Consider the following 17,545-nt stretch of genomic DNA (forward strand, 5'->3'; position numbering starts at 1 on the left):
CGCCTCGCCCCCCTGCCTCTCCCACCCTTCATATTACCAAAAATATCACAGAGTGGGTGTACACCTCCTGCGATATGGGGGGTAATATCATCTTGTCTTCTTCTGGATAATAGGAACAATGCCCCACGGGTTTGTACACTTTCTCTGATATTGGGAGTAATATCAACCTCTCTGCCTTCGAATATTAAGAACGTTATCATAGAATGGATGTACACTCCCTGCGATATTGGGAGTAATAGCAGCCTCTCCTCTCCGTGGATGTTCGGAATCATATCCCAGGGTGGCTGTACACCTCCTGCTGTATCGGGAGTCATAGCATCGTCTCCCTTCCTGGCCATTGGGAACAATGTCACAGCGTGGGTGTACACTGCTTGCGATATTGGGAGTGATATCACCCTTTTCCCCCCCCCTGGATATTAGGAACAATATCACCGAAGGGGTGTACACTTCCTGAGATACTGGGAGTATTAGCGTTCTCTTCTTCCGTGAATATTAAGAGCAATATCACCGGGTGGATGTACACCCACTGCTCTATTGGGAGTAACGTCATACTCCACCCCCTGGAGATTCTATTCGGATCAATATCGGCAGGTGGGTGTACACCTATTGAGATATTGAAAGTAATACCATGCTCTCTCCCTCCCTGGACATTGGGAACACTATCGCAGGTGGGGGTACACCCACTGCGGTATTAGGAGTCATATTAGTTTTACTTGTTACTCGTTTGTGATTCACATTAATATGAATTACCAATATTAATGTTAAGAAATAATTGCTAATAAAAAGTTTTCGGGTGATTAATATTAATGTTAATTATTAGGAGCTAATATTACTGTGTTCTACTGAATATGATCAGTCCCAGTTGTTAATATCAGGCGTTATTAATAGTTAATATTAATAATTATTGTTATCGTCAGTATGACTCTTGAATATTAATTATCATTATTATCGGTATTGATTTTAAAAATTATACGATCAGTTATTAATATTGATAATTATTAATATCAATTAATAATTGATATTATTAATTGTGATAAGTAATATTGCGACCTTCCTCACAGTATTATTGGGAGTCATATCATCCTGTGGCCCTGAGGAGAGAAGGCATTTCTCTTTCTGTCTCCTGTCTCTGAAGAGGAGGAGGAAGTAAAAGTTGAAAACCAAGAGGATTGAAGTCAGTGGCAAGACCAGCCACTGCCACTGATGAGCCGCCCTGAGGTGAAAAGATGAACCCCCCCTCCCCCACTCTAAGCACATGTGCTCTGAATCCATCAGGACCCTTTCACGTGGAACCTCTTAGAGTTGTAAGCCCTGAGAAAAGGCCTAGGAAGTCTGTCTTCCTTCGGGGCGCTCGGCTCTTAAGATGCGAGTCTGCCGACGCCCCCGGCCGATTAAAAGGAACCTCTTCCTTCTTGAATTCGGCGTCTGAGGGGTTTCTGTCCGCGGCTCGTCCTGCTCCACTTTTTGGTTCACATGACCGGGAATGGAACCTGGGCTGTGGCGGTGAGAGCGCCGACTCCTAACCAGCAGACCACCGGGGAACTTCAAACTTTGTGGGAAATAGATTGCCCAACATTAGAAGTGGGTTGGCCGTCAGAAGTAAGCCTGGACAGGTCCCTTGTTTCTCAAGTGTGGCACAAGGTAACTGGGAAAGGATACCTAGACCGCTTCCCATACATAGACACTTGGTGACAGCTGGCGCTAGACCCCCCACAGTGGCTAAGAGGGCAGGCAGCAGCAATACTAGTAGCCAAGGGACAGACAGCTAAGGAAGGATCCCGCTCCACCCGCCCAGGGAAATCAACTCCTCAAGTTCTGTTCGACCCAACGTCAGAAGATCCATTGCAGGATATGGCACCAGTGATCCCAGTGGTGCCCTCCCCTTACCAGGGAAAGAGGCTCCCCACTCTTGAGCCCACACTGCTTGCGCCTCCGCAAGACAAGCGTATCCCTAAGCCACCCAGAGGAGACAAGAGAGGAGGTGAGGCCTCGGGAGAAACCCGTCCCTTGGCAGCTCGTTGATGACCCAAAACGGGGATACAAATGCCCCTGACAGAGCAGAGGTATACTGGGATAGATGAGGATGGTCACATGGTGGAGAGACGTGTTTTTCTGTACCAGCCCTTCACCTGTGCCGACCTTCTCAACTGGAAAAACCATACCCCGTCCTATACCGAAAAGCCACAAGCTCGAATTGATTTGCTCCCAACTATTATCCAGACCCACAACCCCACCTGGGCTGATTGCCACCGGTTGCTCATGTTCCTCTTTCACAGAGATGAAAGGCGGAGAGTGCTCCTAGCAGCAACTAAGTGGCTAGAGGAACATGCACCAGCTGATTATCAAAACCCCCAAGAGTATGGAAGGACCCAGTTACCAGGAACCGGCCCCCAGTGGGACCAAAATGAAAGAGAGGATATGCAAAGGCTAAACAGAGACAGGGAAGCTCTCTTGGAAGCATTCAAGAGGGGAGCTCAGAAGGCCACAAACGTTAACAAGGTCTCTGAGGTCATTCGGGGAAAAGAAGAAAGTCCAGCACAATTCTATGAGAGATTGTGTGAGGCCTATCGTATGTATACTCCCTTTGATCCCGATAGCCCTGAAAATCAGCACATGCTTCACATGGCTTGAGTCCGTCAAAGCGCAGAAGACATGAGAAGAAAACTGCAGAAACAGGCTGGGCTTGCAGGGACGAATACATCACAATTATTAGAAAGAGCTAAGCAGGTGTTTGTAAACAGGGATGCAGTAACTCGTAAGGAACACCGCACACAGAATGAACATCAGGCCCGGAGATACGCCGACCTGCCTGTTAGCTGCAGGAATCAGAGGGGTCCCCCCAAAGAGGCAAGGGAAGGGGGGCCCTGGGAAAGAAACTCAGCTTGGCTGTCAGAGTTGGCAGCGTAACCAGTGTGCTTATTGTAAAGAAATTGGACATTGGAAGAACAAATGCCCTCAGCTTAAAAGAAAACAAGGTGACTCAGAGCAGAAGGCCCCGGGCAAGGAGGAAGGGGCCCTGCTCAACCTGGCAGAAGGGTTCTTGGACTGAGGGAGAGCGGGCTCAAGTGTCCCCAAAGAGCCTATGGTCAGAATGACAGTCGGGGGTAGAGGCGTTGATTTTCTCGTAGATACCGGTGCTGGACATTCGCTAGTAACCGCCCCGATCGCCCCCTTCTCCAGAAAGACTATTGACATCATCGGAGCCACGGGGGTTTCAGCAAAGCAAGCTTTCTGCTTGCCTGGGACTTGCACTGTAGGAGGACATACAGTGACTCATCAGTTTTTGTCCATGCCTGACTGTCCCTTGCCCTTGTTGGGGAGGGACTTGCTTAACAAGCTGAGAGCCACTGTCTCTTTGACAGAGCACGGCTCTTTGCTGCTAAAGCTACCCGGAACAGGAGTCACTATGACCCTTATGGTCCCCCGAGAGCAGGAATGGAGACTTTTCTTCACTGAGCCGGGCCAAGAGAGAAGACCAGCTCCGGCTAAGCGGTGGCCAAGAGTAGGGGCGGAAGATAAGCCTCCAGGGTTGATATGGGGAGTAATATCATCCTCTCCCCGTCGGGATATTCGGAACCATATCCCAGGGGGGTGTCCACCCTCTGCGATATTGGGAATAATGTCATCCTCTGTTTCCTTGGATATCAGAAACAATATCACTAAAAGGTGTACACCTCCTGCGACACTGGGAGGAATATCATACTGTCCTTCCCTGGATAATAGAAAACAATATCATCAGGGCTGAACACCCCATGCGATAATGGGAGTAATATTTTCTTTTTTTTCTTCCTTTCTTTTTCTTTTTCTTTCTTTCTTTTCTATTTTTTGAGACAGAGTTTCACTCTTGTTGCCCAGGCTGGAGTGCAATGGCACGATCTCGGCTCACTGCAACCTCTGCCTCCCGTATTCAGGCGATTCTCCTGTCTCAGCCTTCCGAGTAGCTCGGATTACAGGCATGTGCTACCAAGCCCCGTTCAGTTTTCTTTTTCTTTTTTTTTTTTTTTTTTGTATTTTGAGTAGAGACATTGTTTCTCTATACTGGTCAGGCTGGTCTTCAACTCCCGACCTGTGATATTTTCTCCTGCTGAGGCAGGAGAATGGCGTGAACCTGGGAGACGGAGCTTGCAGTGAGCTGAGATCGTGCCACTGCACTCCAGCCTGGGCGACAGAGCAAGACTCCGTCTCAAAAAAAAAAAAAAAAAAAGACAATGCAAAAAATTAGCTCAGCATGGTGGCGTGTGCCTATAGTCCCAGCTACTCGGGAGGCTGAGGCACAAGAATCGCTTGAACTCGGGAAGCGGAGGTTGCAGTGAGCCCAGATTGTGCCACTGCACTCCAGCCTGTGCGACAGTGAGACTCCATGTAAACACAAAACAAAACAAAATGAAACAAAACCAAAAAACAAAACCAGACAGGCACTTCTGACACAGGCTGCAACATGGATGAACCTTGAAGACATTATCGTCAGTGAAATAAAGAAATCCCAAAAGGATAAACACGACCAGGCTCAGTGGCTCACACCTGTAACCCCAGCGCTTTGGGAGGCTGAGGCAGGCGGATCCCTTAAGATCAGGAGTTCGAGAGCAGCCTGGCCAATATGCTGAAAGCTCGTCTCTGTTAAAAATACAAAAATTAGCTGGGCGTGGGTGCTCACGCTTGTCATCCCAGCTACTCGGGAGACTGGGGCACAAGAATCGCTCGAACCCACGATGTGGAGGTTGCAGTGAGCCGAGATCACGCCACTGCACTCCAGCCTGGGCGACAGAGAAAGACTCTGTCTCCAAAAAAAAACAAAACAAAAAAACAACAACAAAAAAAGAAAAACAAATTCAACACCTCATGATTCCACTTCTATCAAGTACCTAGAGTAGTTAAACTCATAGAGTTGCAAATCAGAATGGTGGCCCCCGGGGTGGGCGAGAGAGAGGAATGGAGAGTTTGGTGAATGGGTGCCATTTCCATTTTGAAAGATAAAACTGTTCTGGAGATGACGGCGGTGATGGTTGCTAAACAATGTGAAGGTACTTAATGTCATTCAACTGTCAACTGAAAAATAGTGGAAATTGTCAATGTTTATACCGGCCATTCTAGATGAAATCATATCTATTTACAACTTTTAGTATTGATACGTGGTATATTTTCCCATAATAAAAGATGAAAATGAAAGCAGTTGGATCTTTAGAAAGAAAAGAAAGAAGCGAAGAATACACGCAAGCTTCCTCCTGATTACAGGAAGAGCCCCAAAGCTTCTATGGACACTCCCTTTTCTCTTCTTCTTCCTGCAGTCTTATGAGGAAATCTTTAGAGATTGGGGAGCTTGGGCGACTTTGGCTAATGAGGAGCTCTGTGCCTTGAGCCCCCCAGGCCATAGAATAGTCAATACTCAGTCTGTGCCTCCAGCCCTGCAGTCTGAGGTTCCAGTCCTGGGGGCTCCACACCCGTCACCTGTATCAGGAGGCTCATGTCTCACCCTGTCTTCTTGCCAGCCTTGAGGACGGAGTCTGAGCCTCCATCGTGCACCACGCAGGGAGGACCGTGGACCTGTTCTCCGCGGTCATGGCCCGGCAGGGGGGAAGGGCAGTTCAGCTGAGGGACGTTCGGGAGCCTTGCTTTGTTTCCTCATCCTCAGGACAAACAGGACAGTGCGGTGGGCAGATGGGAGGAGACCAAGGTGCAACCTGTCAGCTCAGCAGACTGTGGAGTTTCTGTTCTTGCTTGTGGTGAGGGGGCCTCAGAAATCTTATTCAAACTTTTGCCTTCCTCCCCCACTGAGTTGTCCTTTTCATAGACACCTCACCCAAGATAGCAGGGAATGAGTCCCTCTAAACTATTCCCTAAGAACAACAAAGAGGATGAAGGTGATGATGAGGATAAAGAGGATGAAGACAGACACCAGGGCATCATGAACCCTTACTGAGGGCTTCCTAAAGGCCAGGCTCTGAGCTCTGTGCTCTATGCAGCTTGTTTCATTTCATCTGCGTAGTTTCCCAGTTACGAGTGCACATTTCATGATGATTTTACGGACTAGAGAAGGAGCAACACATTTTCATAGGACTTGTACCAGATCATGAAGTCGAAAAGGGTGAAGTCCAATTTGAACCAGGCAGTCTAAGTCCGGACACATGGCATTTGGCCGATCCTCTCTCTGCATCCTACCTGCCCTCTCAAATCCTTGTCAGTCAGGCCGATGCCCCTGCTCACTGTGCCCTTCCCTTTGGGGGTTCCTTGTAGACCACAGCTAGACCAGTGGGTGCCACAATCACTGTGTCAAGTAGAGAAAGGGCATCTGAGATCACACCAAAGGTTCCAGAAAGAATGGGCACAGGATCATTCACGACGCATCTCTCCCTTGCCCCTGTTCCTGGCTTTCCTTACAGCTCTCGACTGCCTCAAAGGTGTCATCGATTCGGAGTGTGGCTTCCATTCCTACTGAGGAAGCTGGAAAGCGTTTCAAAAAATGCTCCTCAGATGTGCCCTTGGTTAAGACCTCTGAGCTCTGCTTACAACTTTTGGAAGCTGGGCGCGGTGGCTCACGCCTGTAATCCCAGCACTTTGGGAGGCTGAGGCAGGCGAATCACAAGGTCAGGTGTTCGAGACCAGCCTGGACAACACGGGGAAACCCCGTCTCTACTAAAAATAGAAAAAAAGGAGCCGGGCGTAGTGGTGGGCGCCTGTCCTCTCAGCTGCTCGGCAGGCTGAGGCAGGAGAATAGCTTGAACCTGGGATGCGGAGGCTGCAGTGAGCCGAGATCACTCCACTGCACCCCAGCCTGGGCCACAGAACGAGACTCCGTCTCAAAAAAGCAAAAACAAAAACAAAACCCAAACCACAACTTTTTGAGAGTTGGAAGACCGTGAAGTAGAGTACCCGGGACTGAGAGTCTGGCCATGAATTTGGAATACCACCCTTTCTACTTCTCTGTATGGCAGGCGGTGAGATGTCCCTCCTCTGAGACTCAGCACTCTCATCTGAGCTGATTTCCAAGTGATCTAATGGAAGCGAGCGATGATGAAACCGATCGTGGGTGCCCGCTGCGTGATCTCTCTGTGATGGCTGCGGAAAGTCAAGGCAAAGTGAATCTCCCATACATTCGTTACTATTTTAAGCTTCAACTCCATACAGTCCCACAGAAATATCCCCTGACCTGAAGTTCCGGTTTCCCTGCGTTCCAGAGAGGACATTTTCTTTTGTCCTTATCTGAGTAAGTACTGAGTATTGTGAGAGGAGCAAGTGAGTCTCTTTTGTTTCTGATTCCCCAGAACCTGTATCTTGCTTGGCACAGAAGAGGTAGCAAAAGTCAAAATCTATGTTAATTCTTGAATTGACACTTCTTTGGTTCACAACAATTGGCTGTCATCAGTGTGACTTCGACTTACTTGATTCTTTTTGTTTTTTGTGTTTTGAGACGGAGTTTTGCTCCCGTTGCCCAGGCTGGAGTGCAGTGGTGTGATCTCGGCTCACCGTAGCCTCTCCCTCCCAGGTTCAAGCCATTCTCCTGCCTCAGCCTCCCGAGTAGTTGGGGCTACAGGCACCCGCCGCCATACCGGGAGAAGTTTTTGTATTTTTAGTAGAGGCGGGGTTTCACCATGTTGGCCAGGATGGTCTTGATCTCCTGACCCCGTGATCCGCCCTCCTCGGCCTTCCAAAGTGCTGGGATTACAGGCGTGAGCCACCGCGTCCAGCCGAACTTTCTGATGAAAACTCTAAGTCCACCTAAGCTAAGGACAGGAGTTGTAGCTGACGTGAATTTTCAAAGAAGACCCACCGATTTGAGGAAGCAATTACTCTCCTGCTGAAGGTGAAAAGTCAGAAAACGGAACGATGAAATCACTAGGACCCAACTGGCATGTGGAACGATTTTCTGCTTATGAACTATCAACTTTCATTTCATTTCCAGCTGACATGGTCTCAGCTCTTGTTGCCCAGGCTGGAGTGCAATGGCTCGATCTCGGCTCACCGCAACCTCCGCCTCCCAGGTTCAAGCAATTCTCCTGCCTCAGCCTCCCGAGTAGCTGAGATTACAGGCATGCACCACTACGCCCGGCTAATTTTGTATTTTTAGTAGAGACGGGGTTTCCCCACGTTGAGGCTGGTCTCGAACTCCTGACCTCAGGTGATCCGCCCGCCTCAGCCTCCCAAAGTGCTGGGATTGCAGGCGTGAGCCACCGTGCCCCGCCCGGTCTCAGCTGCTATACAGTGTTTATAAATGTTCAAATCAAGGGGATTTGTATCAATCTAGTAGAATAAAATAAAATATTTGAGTTCTTAATGTCCTTTAATTAGGATAACCTTTTTCTTCAAGTGAAGAGAACGGCTTTGTTACGTATTTTTCTTCGGACAAGATAGGCTGTATTTTCTAGCAGTTACGCATTTGTTATATATGATGATCTGGTTCTTGGAACATTTTTGAATCTAGTGTCTCTAAGGCAGGCGTGTACAGCAAGAAGTGAAGAACACAGAAATCAATGATGAAAGCATTAGAAGACAAGTGAGTTTCTCAGAACTGCAAAATATTGCTGAGCGTGGATTGCTCTGAAATCTGAAAACATTACTTGTGTATTGCTTCTATTCAAAATGCAGACACAACGCCGGGTGTTGGTTTACTTGTTTCCCATTTTTCAACCCCCTTTTCTAGGCAAAAGGTGTCCAAACATGCAGACCCACAGAATCGAACCGATGTCTCTAGATTCCTCCTCCTATAAGTCTCAGGGGATCCAGAACTGCAGCCGACCCTCGCCGGGCTGTTCCTGTCCATGTGCCTGGTCACGGTCCTGGGGAACCTGCTCAGCATCCTGGCCATCAGCCCTGACTCCCACCTCCACACCCCCATGTACTTCTTCCTCTCCAACCTGTGCTCGCCTGAAATGGGTTTCCCCTCCACCACGGTCCCCGAGATGATTGTGGACATCCAATCTCACAGCAGAGTCATCTCCTAGGCAGGCCGCCTGAATCAGATGTCTCTGTTTGCCATTTTTCGAGGCATGGAAGAGAGACACGCTCCTGAGTGTGATGGCCTATGACCGGTTTGTAGCCATCTGTCACCCTCTATATCATTCGGCCATCATGAACTCGTGTTTCTGTGGCTTCCTAGTTTGGTTGTCTTTTTTTTTTTTTTTTTTTTTCTTCTCAGTCTTCTAGACTCCCAGCTGCACAACTTGATTGCCTTGCTAACGACCTGCTTCAAGGGTGCGGAAGTTCCTAATTTCTTCTGTGACCCTTCTCAACTCCCCCATCTTGCAGATTGTGACACCTTCACCAATAACATAATCAAGTATTTTCCTGGTGCCGTATTTGGGTTCCTTCCCATCTCGGGGACCCTTTCCTCTTACTATAAAATGGTTTCCTCCATTCTGAGGCTTTCATCGTCAGGTGGGAAGTATAAAGCCTTCTCCACCTGTGGGTCTCACCTGTCAGTTGTTTGCTGAGTTTATGGAAGAGGCGTTGGAGGGGACCTCAGTTCAGATGTGTCCTCTTCCCCCAGAAAGGTTGCAGTGGCCTCAGTGATGTACACGGTGGTCACTCCCATGCTGAACCCCTTCGTCGACAGCCTGAGAAAAAGGGATATTAAAGGGGTCCTGCAGCGGCCACACGGCAGCACGGTCCAATCTCCATATCTTTTTATCTGTTCCATTCCTTTTGTAGTGTGGGTTAAAAAAGGCAGTCAGGTCAAATAAGAATGATAACACAGGGTGAACGCCCACTGTGACATTAGGAGTAATACCTCCTTAGGATATAAGAAACACTGTCACAGAGTATACACACAAGGGGTACACCCACTGTGATATTAGAAGCAATATCTCCCTATAATATGAAGTAAAATATCACAGGGTGTGCACACTGTGTGATCTTAGGAGTAATCTTTTACCCTGGATATTATGACTAACACACGGGGTACACGCACTGTGATACCAGGAGTTGTATCTCCCTAGGATATTATGAATCGTATCACAGGGCATACACTCTGTGTGTACATCCACTGTGATATTTGAAGTCATATCTCTCTATGACATTACAAATAATATCAAAGGGTGTACACTCCTGTGACATATTAGGAGTAACATCCTTCTAGGGTATTACAGATAACGTCACAAGGTGAACACTTTCTGTGACATTTTGTACACCCTTTGTGACATGGAAAGAAACATCTCCCTAGGATATTACGAAGAATGACACAGGCGGTGTACACACATTGTGAAATTAGTAGTGAACTCCTGCAAGGATATTACGAATTTTATGACAGGGTCTACACGCCCTGTGACATTGGTAGTGACGTTTCCCCAGAATATTACGAAGAATATTAAAGGGTGTACAGGAACTTTGTCTTACGACTAACATTTCCAGAAAATATTACACGTAATATCACTGTGCGTACACCCCGTGTGACATTAGGAGTAACCTCCCACAAAACTATAACGAAATATTTCACAAGGTGTACACCCTCTGTGACATTAAAAGTCATATTTCCCTAGAATTTGACGATAATATCACTGAGTGTACACCCTCTGTGATATGAGGAGTGACATCTTCTAAGGATAATACGAGGAATTTCACAAGGTGTAGAAACCCTGTGACATAAGGAGTGACATCCCCCTAGCATACCATGAATAATATTAAAGGGAACATAGCCCGTGTGGCAATCAAAGTAACTTCCCCTTAGGAGACTGAGAATAACACCCCACGGTGTACACACATTATGATATTCTTATTATTGTCCCGCTAGGATATTGTGAATAATATCACAGTGTGCAGAGTCCTGTGACATGAAGATGAACATTCCCCTACATTACGGATATCGCAGGGTGTATACCCCCTGTGACTTTAGTAGTGGCATCTTCCCAGAATACGGAAAATCATGTCCCAGGGTGTCAACCAAGTGTGGCAGTAGAGAAAACGTCCCAGGAGTAAAGGATTAACAGGTCGCCGCCCGCGATGGGGGGAGTAATATCACCCCCCCTCCCCCCCTGGATATTACGAGCCACATCGCAGGGGGGCGAGGGCGCCCCCCGGTACTAAGAGCCAAGAGGGGAGAGGGGCTGGCTCTTACTCGCCGTATCGCAGGAGGTGTCTACAGCCCCTGCGATCTTGGGAGTGATATCATCCTCTCCCCCTGAATAGAAGAAACAATATCACAGGAGGATGTACACCCCCTGCGATATTGGAAGTAACATCATTTTCTCCCCCTAGGGATATTGGGAACAATATCGGAGTGGGTGTGGACAGCCCCTGCGACATTGCCGCCACTATCTTCCTCTCCCTTCCAGGACAGAAGGAACAATGTCACAAGGGGGTGTACACCCCCTGCGATATTCGGGGTATTATCTTCCTCTCCTCCGCTGCCTATTAGGAACAATGTCACAGAAGGGGTGTATACCCCCTGCTATACTGGGAGTGATAGCATCCTCTCGGTCCCTGGATATTAGGAACAACATCCCTAGGGAATGTACACCTCCTGCAATATTCAGACTAATATCATCCCCTCGCCCCCTGGATATTAGGATCAATATCACAGGGGTGGTGGGCACCCCCGGCGAAATTGGATGAAATATCGTCCTCTCCACCTTTGGATGTTAGGGACAGTATCACGGGGGAGGTCTCCGGCCCCTGCGATATTGGGAGTCCTATCATCCGCTCCCAACCAGGATATTAGAAACAAGATGACCCTAGGGATGGATATCCCACCGCGATATTTTCAATAATGTCACCCTCTACCCCCTGGCTACTAGGAGTCACATCATAGAGAGGTGTACACTGTCTGCGATACTGGGAGTCATATCCTCTCCCCCAAGGATATCGGGAACAGTTTTATTAATTACTAATATTAATAAATACAATAGCACTTAATAGTAATCATCGATATTAATGATTACAGTAGAGAGAGTAAAGCTTAATGCGGATTAAAAATATTAATGATTACTATTAATAGCAATATCACTATTAATTATAAAATAATGATATCAGTAATGAATGTTACTGAAATCAATCATAAATGATGTTGGTAATAAAACAATGATAAATATTAAGATTAATAACTAATATTAAAAATGACATTAATAGTAATAATTCTAATCATGCATAATCCTCTCTTTAAAATAATCACTAATGATTAATAACGTTATACTATGAATTAATATTACCATTGATAGTTATGAATGAGACGGATGTTTAATAATTCACAATATTATGACTCCTAATACCGCAGGAGGTGTACACCTGCCTGTGATATTGTTCCTAATATCCAGGGATGGACAGCATGATATTAGTTTTAATATCGCAGTAGGTGTACACTCACCCTGTGACACTGATCCTAATATCCAGCGGGTAGAGTATGACATGACTGCAACACAGCAATGAATGTACAGCCACCCGGTGATATTGCTCCTAACATTCACGGAAGAAGCGTATGACGTTACTCCCAATATCGCAGGGAGTGTCCACCCCTTCTGTGATATTGTTCCTAGTATCCCGAGGGGGAGAGGATGATAATAATTCCAGCATCGCAGGCTGTGTTCACCCACTCTGTGATATTGTTATTAATATCCTGAAAGGGAGAGGATGATGTTACTCCCCATAATAGATAGATATTATTCCCTATAATAGGGCAGGAGGTGTACATCCACCCTGTGATATTCCTCCTAATATTCAGAGGCCGAGAGGTTGATATTACACCCAATATCGCAGGAAGTGTATAAGCCCGTGTGAGATGGTCCTTAATGATATTCCAAGGCGGAGGGGGTGATATGACTACATGTATCGCAGAAAGTGTACACCCCCCAGGGATATGGTTCCCATGATCCTGGACGAAAGGGGATGATATTACTTTAAATATCACAGAAGGTGGACACGCCCCCACTGAAATTGCTTCTAATTGCAACGTGGGAGAGGAGGACCTGACACCCAATATCGCAGGGAGTAGAAACACCCCTGTGATACTGTTCTTAATCTTCTGGGAGGAAGAGGATGATATTACTCGAATACAGACGGGTGTACGTCCTCTGTACAAAGCCGGTGAACACCCGTCTGTGCAATAGTTGACAATTTCCCGACGGAGAGATGATATTACTCACAATATGGTAAACAGGCTGTGAGTCCACCGCGGGTCCTAAGAGCCAGGGGGGCAGAGGGGCTGGCTCTCAGTCCCCGCCTCGCGGGGAGCGCCGCGCCCCCCTGCCTCTCCCGCCCTGCATGTTACGAAAAATATCACAGAGTGGGTGTACACCTCCTGCGATATGGGGGGTAATATCATCTTGTCTTCTTTTGGATAGTAGGAACAATATCACACGGGTTTGTACACTTTCTGTGGTTTTGGGAGTAATATCAACCTCTCTGCCTTGGAATATTAAGAACAATGTCATAGAATGGATGTACACCCCCTGCGATATTGGGAGTAATAGCAGCCTCTCCTCTCCGTGGATGTTCGGAATCATATCCCAGGGTGGCTGTACACCTCCTGCTGTATGCACCCTATTTGTAATCTTTTATCCCTCGCCCCCCTCCCTATTAAATAATAGACAAAAAATAATGGGTTTAGAATAAATGAGTTCAAACAAATTGTCAAACATATGTGGGAAAATTGGAATCAGTTTCTGAAGAAAAGCAACAACAGAAATGCTCATAAAGCATCATCCCTTCATGGCTAGAGCTGCCAGGACACCAGAACACCAAAATCAGCTAGGGAAATTTTGTAGAAGTCCTAGATGTACTAATTGTTCTGTGAATACCCAGAGATGTAATTGTAACTGTTACCTGCATGTAGAGTAAAGCTGAGAAGGCATTGGTCATGGTGGCAGCTACCTCAGGATTTACAAAGCAGACGTGGTTCCAGGACAGTATGTGTCAGGGCAGAGCGGTCCTCGGAGGCTATTAGAAGCTGGTCATGGCACAGACATTGTAAGTCAGATGGTCTCATTACTTTCAATGACGAAACCAAAATTGCTTTTGCATCAGCCTAATACAACGGCCTGGCAAGAGCACAGGAAAAGTCCCTGTGGTGTTAGATGGGGACCTCTGATGCAGCACAATTCCTTCATCCCCTTCTCCGAAACCCCCTCTTCCAATTCCACGGAAGAGAAAATCTGATGGAAGTTTGGTGTAAGCAGGCTCAGATCTATCTACCACTATAGATAGTAGAGGTGACTCACAGATCCAAGCCTATCAAATACATCACTAACAAATTACATGTTTAATTTTTTTTTGAAATTAGGGATCATGATATGAAAGTTATCAGAATCAAAACTGTCACTAATGTTTAAAAGGAAAAGAAAAAACCTGGACAAATAGATTCAGAGAAGGCCTTGAAGAGAGGGTTCTCATGCTTCTAGGCCTGATAACAAAAACTATCACAAAATACCACAAAAACCACAACCTTGCACAAAGGCCATAGCAACCTTACACAAAATACACTTCTGTGAGGACATCTATCCAGCAACCACCTGCCCAACCTTCAACTGACATCGACCTTGTTGTTGATCTGTATAGTTGAAGATAACTATATCGAAACAATTACATAAGCCTCTTCATTTTTCCTTTATTTGTTTCTACTCCCCCATGCTTCCAGGTTGATCGTTTTTCTTTTAAAGACCTTGTCTTCCTTCACCATTTGAATCTACATAGTTTATTTTGTCAGGCATGTTCCCATTGCAGTGTCCTCCTCCCTAAGGTGTGTCTTTTTCCATCAGAGAGCCTTTCTCTGTTTTCTAGGTTTACAATGAGAAGGGCTCTAAAGCATTTTTGTAAAATTTTTACTGTCTTCCTAGGAACAAATCACTGACTTACAGTATTGATATTGACTTTTCTACATTTCTGGGGATGAGGAATTAAAGATTTCACAAATTTTCTTCTTGAGAAGATCCAAGTTTTCACGTGAGCAAAACTGAATATGTAAATTTATATGTAAATTATGCTGCAGATAATATAGTCAAATGTTTACTTGTATTTAATTTGTTACACGTGAAGATTGCCTATGTGAGATAATATACTAAGAAATTATCACATTTAAGGAAATGCTTTAATCAAATTCCCGATTGAATTTTTGATATCAATATCTTTTTCGTTGTTTAATCCATCTTTAGAGTGAACAGGGCTGTCTAGGCCAAAGTCCTCACTTCTATCTACATTGTCTGAGTTACAGAACATTTTGAATTTATTATGTCGTCACAGGAAGTTTCCTATTGCTTGTTTAAAGGAGTCTCTCTCAATATGATGCAGAATCCAAAAGCCCTGAAAGGCGTATATCCTGAGTTTCTGTTACCGGAGCCAAAGGTTGCCAATTTCTTGTAGATCCTGCTACAGTTAAACTTCATTTAAGTAATCATTAAAAGCTGCATTTATTCCCTCACTTGAAATTTTGATTTCACACTATTAGGACTAATTCTCTAAGTCTTTGCTAAGTAATGTTCCTCCTTTTCTTGTAGCTTGACTCTGATGATCTCCATATGCAACATCAATTGACATAAAGTACATTCAGGGCAAGAGAGTTTCCTTAAATATTACTTCGTTATTCAAAATAATCACAAAAGCACTCATCGTAGGAAAACTTGTGAGGATTCATATATAGGGAAATACTTTTTCTGAGGCATAATTCTGTAAAGAAATTCACCTTAATTTGAATATATATGGGAAAATATCCTTGTTCACTAGTAGTCTATATTCACTGTTTTCTTCCCTCATAGACCAGCCAGTTCACTATTATTCTCCAAATGATGTGTGCCTCTGTAGAGTCTAGGCTATCTGCATACCTAATTTTTCCCACAAATTATTGTTTTGAATTGCACTGAATTCAATTCAAGGGGATGTCATTTATAAACAGTGCAAATATATACTGCACAAGGGATCTTAGAAATCATATGCATGGTTTGATCCATAAGCTCATATGAGCGTGCAATGTCAACTTTTTTCATGTTTTTTTTTAAACCCACTTAAATTCTATTTTAAGCCACCATCTGTCTGTGCTCTTAGGGCAGTTAGCCTTAAATCATTTTAAGATGTTCCCCTCTAAGTACTGTGATAGTGATAGAGATGTCACCAGTCAGGTGTCCTAGGAAACCGACTCGGAGTTGGAGATTTGCATGCAAGGAAGTTGAAATGGATATTCCCAACACCTGCGAAGAGTGAAAGCAATAGGATTGGGCAGAGCAGGAAGCTGGCTGGAATGCAATCACTATCATGGCCGCAGCCCGCTCTACAGGGATCTTGGTGAGTTTACCTAATGACCTCAAATTGGAGCAAGCAAGCCAGGCCATTATATTTCTGTACCAAGCAGAAATATCTCGGATGTGGGATGCCTTGAGAAGGGACATGAACTTGGGTGAAGGAACTTTACTGTGCTGTGAGTGTTGTTGCCAGGAGTCAGCTGTCAACACTCCCAGGAGACGGGGAATTATGCTTTAGTCACTGAGGTGGCACCTAGTGCCAGACCACAGCCTTGTTAAACAGAGCCAGAATTTGGAGGATGGATGGTGGGTTTAACATTTGGGGCTTGACATCTTGTCCCCACAAGCTGCTGCTGGCCTTTTCCTTGTCCATTTCTGTGTGGCCTGTTTAGGCCCACCGGCTTCCTGCTTCTTCTTTACCATATCTGGAATGCAAAAATCGACTGGTAATTTGGCCCATGGTCCCTTCTGCTTAGACATATCCTTGTAGCTTTTTTTTTTTTTTTAAAGATGACTATGCCTTCTAGAATATTTCTAAGAAACTGCCTAAGTCACCACTGCTACCAATAGGCCTTTGCTTTTTCCTCTTCTTAACTATGGGAAAGGAAGGTAGGAGTGTAGGGAGTGAGTATTTTCTAACCTGAGAAAAAACTCATTTTACCCTATGTAATTTTTGTTAGCGAATTCCTTCTTTGCACTTACTCCACAATCTTTCCAAATTCTCCCAAATGCTCAAGCTTTTAAAAAACAAAAGACAGAAATGACAGCAGGTTATTTTTTTTTCCACCAAACCTTTTTTTCTATTCCTTTACGTCAATGAGCTTAGAATAACTGCTCCTGGAACTGGGAAAGGGACTTGGGAAAAGAAAGAAAAAAAAAAGCTCTCAAAGTTTAACATCACAAAACATTATAGTCACTGTTATTTTATATTTATTTATTTATTTATTTACTTATTTATTTATTTATTTATTTTTGAGATGGAGTCTTGTTCTGCCACCAGGCTGCAGTGCAGTGGTGCAATCTCAGGTCACTGCAACCTCCATGTCTTGGGTTCAAGCGATTCTCCTGCCTCCGCCTTCTGAGTAGCTGGGACTACAGGCGCCACCACCACACCCAGCTAATTTTTGTATTTTTAGTAGAGATGGGTTTCACCGTGTTAGCCAGGATGGTCTCGATCTCCTGACCTTGTGATCCACCCGCCTCGGCCTCCCAAGGTGCTGGGATTACAGGCGTGAGCCACCGCGCGTGGCCTTGTTTTGTAATTTTTACATCATATATCCCCTGCGTTAGACCAAGAGCTTGTAAAAGCCAGAAGACATACACCATTTGTAGTTCAATTAGAGATGTTTACTGATAAAACTGATTCTTCAATCTGAGGGTGGTATTTGTAGTTACAG

At 45.4% G+C, this 17,545-nt stretch overlaps 1 pseudogene; it reads left to right on the forward strand.

Moving 5' to 3' along the window:
• Positions 1–8,713: 8,713 nt before the first annotated feature.
• Positions 8,714–10,332, forward strand: LOC134735437 (olfactory receptor 7E24-like; annotated as a pseudogene).
• The last annotated feature ends 7,213 nt before the right edge of the window (positions 10,333–17,545 follow it).

The sequence above is a fragment of the Symphalangus syndactylus genome, chromosome 21, assembly GCF_028878055.3.
Source record: "Symphalangus syndactylus isolate Jambi chromosome 21, NHGRI_mSymSyn1-v2.1_pri, whole genome shotgun sequence".
NCBI classification, from domain to species: Eukaryota; Metazoa; Chordata; class Mammalia; order Primates; family Hylobatidae; genus Symphalangus; species Symphalangus syndactylus.